The sequence below is a fragment of the Vitis riparia genome, chromosome 15 (assembly GCF_004353265.1).
Source record: "Vitis riparia cultivar Riparia Gloire de Montpellier isolate 1030 chromosome 15, EGFV_Vit.rip_1.0, whole genome shotgun sequence".
Classification (NCBI taxonomy): domain Eukaryota; kingdom Viridiplantae; phylum Streptophyta; class Magnoliopsida; order Vitales; family Vitaceae; genus Vitis; species Vitis riparia.
Genome location: NC_048445.1, coordinates 19,462,479 through 19,466,359, shown reverse-complemented (window position 1 = coordinate 19,466,359; position 3,881 = coordinate 19,462,479).

The following is a 3,881-nucleotide window of genomic DNA, read 5'->3' as shown; positions in this document are numbered from 1 at the left end:
CATTTACTTGGGAAGATGAAATCTCCATCATAATTTTAGAGCATACATTTCCCTTATGCTAACTAGCTTACAAAAATATCAGCGATATGCCGAATTTAGGTGAATATTGTTGGGACGTCATTTGTTTTGGCTATATTTGTCTAAGCTTAGATGGTACCAGGAGGGCAACGTCCTAAGTCTTAAGGCTTGGACCCAAGTTCGAATCCTGGGGAGGCTACTCTGTGATGCCCTTGACTGGCACAGAGCCAAATATAGCCAAAACAAATGACGTCCCAACAAGTATATCTTCTTACTTGAGCTTCTGCAGCCATGGGGAACATTAGGTGTATGATAAACAGAACTTGATAGCTAAATATGTCCAGTTTCTGTTCAAATATTTGTCACCTGGGAGCTATATGCTGAATGCAGAATATTCCTGCAATTAAAAAATAGCATATTAAATAATAATATCAAGCCAGTGTGACACTTATCAATTTTGAAATCCACATGATAAAAAAAATAAAAAAAAATAAAAAAAAATAAAAAAAATAAAAAAGTTTGAATCATCCATTTCAGATCTTGTTCAGCCATTCAAAGATGTGATTAAGTGAAACAATCTATTCTCAGTAATCTCCACCACTACAGGCTCCATCCTTGAATACATGAAAGCAATTGGTATCTCTAAGTAATAATTGTCTTCACACAAAATTTGATATGCAATTGGTCTTGATGTGCCAATCCCCTGAGACGTGATGGTGTTTCATCACATGCAAAGGGGTAAGCTGGTTTACTATTTGACAATCCAAATGTTATGGCAAGCCTTTCACTGTGCCCATGGAGCAGGTCTCACTTCTCATCTTCCTCAATATCATGTAGAACAAATTGCAAAGTGGCAATGTAACCTTCCTTAGCCATCAATCCAGCAAGTATCCTTAGTAACTTATAAATACTCATCAGATTATTTGACGAACTAGTTCCCAGTGCCAAAAAACATAGGCCCCATTTTGTATTTCCATCCAGGGTATTTTTTTTAAGTTTTCCTTTCTGGCATTCAGTAGAACATGGTCATGAATAGTAATGGTGTATTTCGAAGAAATCAAGTCCGATACGACAAAATAAACCACATATAAGATGGAAGAAGACACAAAATTGCAGGCTGATCCCATTATTCCCAAAGCAAGAAATGAATAAATGGAAAAATGAAAATATATCATTGTCAATATAATTGCCAAGACCAACTGAAAAGTTTCTGTCCACCAGAAATGCGTGCAGATGTTCCTGAGTCTTTCAAATCAAATTGGCCGACTGCAAGCTGAATCCACTAATTGAAATCGGCCTACCTCAAGTTAAACCTTGGTCGACATGGCACCAATAAGGTAATTATCCAAACAGGTTGAGGAGTCTGATCTATGTTGGATTCTTTTCCATGCCTTGCCTGCTAAGGAGTAAGGACTCCAATTTCAAGAAGGGAAAGAATGAAAGGACATGTAGACAAACATGCAATAAAACAAGATCTTTATGGAAGAAAATAAAGTTACAAAAATACTAGGATATTTAGTTAAATGGGATAATTCAGCATATGGATCCAAATTTACTGAAATATAGATTAAGTAACTCGAATAAATATATTTGAGATCAAATGATCAACTTTTGGACGTGTATTGTGAAAATTATTTTTCTCAAACTTATTTTTCATGAAGTTATGTATAATATAAAAGTTTTTAGATTTTTTTTTCATATTTTTAATCATCATTCAAAATACTTTACAAAAAATAATTTAAAATTTAAAATTTATTGTAATAAAAATAATCCATTTTCAAAACAAATTCTAAAAGCACCTTCTTATTTTTTTTTATAGAAAATATAATGTTTTAAAAATGGATCAGTCATTAAACCAAAAAAATTAGAGGTTTATAATTTATTGATCGGATCGGTGGTCGAACTACAGTCGAACCGGTAACATCAAAAGTATATAATTTATATTTTATTAAAATTAAAAATAATTTAAAAAAATTAATATGTATATATATAATTAAAAATCAATTATATTTATTTTTTCATCTTTTATATAAATATATTAATAATTTAAATTTTATTAAGTAAAATATTTATAATATTTAAATATGAAAATGCATATCGAAAATTGAAGAAAAATTGTATTATATATATATATATATATATATATATATATATATATATATAATTTTAAAAGATTTTAGATTATTTTAATTATATTGAATTTCTAAAATAATATACATATTTTATTCTTTAGTTTCACATATTTTAATATCATTAGATAAATAGCAAAATTGTCATTCCATATTACCTTGAACTAAAGCCCTACTCTTGCCTGATTTGAAAAAGTACCTTCAACAATTTTCATATATGATAGTTTGACACATTAAAAAAAATGAATTTGTATTAAAAATATCTTTTGACAAAACATTTTTCATATTAAAGGTATTGNAGGAATTTAAGGGTTATGTTAAAGCCGGTTGAGCCCGTTGTTAGTCGGGGTAGGCGTTTGTTAGGGTTGTAAGAGGGTTGGGGAGACATCTCATTAGGTCTATTAATCTGCTATTAGGCTCTAGATCAAAACCCTAAAATGAGTTCGATTTTCAGAACCATGTTTAGGAGATCCACTGATTCTCAAGATACTGTTGTAAACAATGAAGAGATCAATTATCCTAAGATCCAAAATGATTTAGATGATTGGAAGCTACCCAAGGTATCTAGTCAAGAAATTTATAAGAAATGAACCTTTAAGTTTTTCACAAACTACACCATTAGAACCTTTGAAATGTCAGTCAGCTTAGAACAAAGTGATCAAGTCATAAGACTCTTAGATAGTAAGTCAATCAATAAGCATAAGAAAGATGGCTATAATTTCATACACTTTGGCATGATTCAAGTAGCAGCCAAGCCTTTGACAAGATTAGGTTTAAACACCTCTATTGTCATGGGTCTAAGAGATAATAGACATCTCGACTATCGAGATTCTATTATTGGTGCAGTCCAAGTTGGACTGAATGATGGCCCAGTTTACTTCTAGTGTTTCCCTAACTTCACAGTTAAATTAAGAGATGCAGACATCTTAGATTCGGTTATCCTTCATGTTATGACTCATGGTTTTAAGTTTAAACCAGGAAATAGTCCTGTTTCCATCATAACCAAGTTTGCATATAAAAACATGACCACAAGCGTTGGATCTAGAGCTCTGTGCACCAATCCTAAGGGAGAAACCACTCTCTTCTACTCTGATATGCTAGATAAACCAAACTTCATAATCCCCAAAAAGATTTTGCGGAAAGATGTGAAGTTTCCAGAAACTTGGCATTTTGCTAATGTCGTTCCAACTGTAGAATAGAGATCTAAAAAGATTAAACAAATTGTTCAATATCTTGATGAAGGTGGAGATATAATTTTCTCCAACTCTTTCCGTTATTCCAGCAGCCTTAGAGTTTCAGTCTATGAACCCTCTAGAGCTTCAAGCTCTTCTATCCCAGTAAGAACCACTAGGGAAGAAGAAGGTTCCAGTTCAACAAATCCCAAGAACATTAAGCTAACAGGTGTTAGAAGTCACACCAACTTGGCCAGACCCTTTTACACTGAAGAGTCTGCACAAGAATCACATCAGAATGAGTCCCCTCCTATGTCTCCTATGTATTCCCAGCTGATTAACACAATAAGCCATGATGATCAAGACTTTGAGATCAACAAGGATCTCTTAAGAAAAGACTTCTACTCTGAAGTCAATAAGGAAAGAAATGATTGGTTCTTTAGAACTATCCCTAAGAATGTTAGAACCCTCTACCAAGAAGAATTTTATACGTACTGAAGACAAGAAAAGAAAAACATTAAGTTTTGGATCTGGTTTGAACTCTCCAAAAAAGGAAAACATC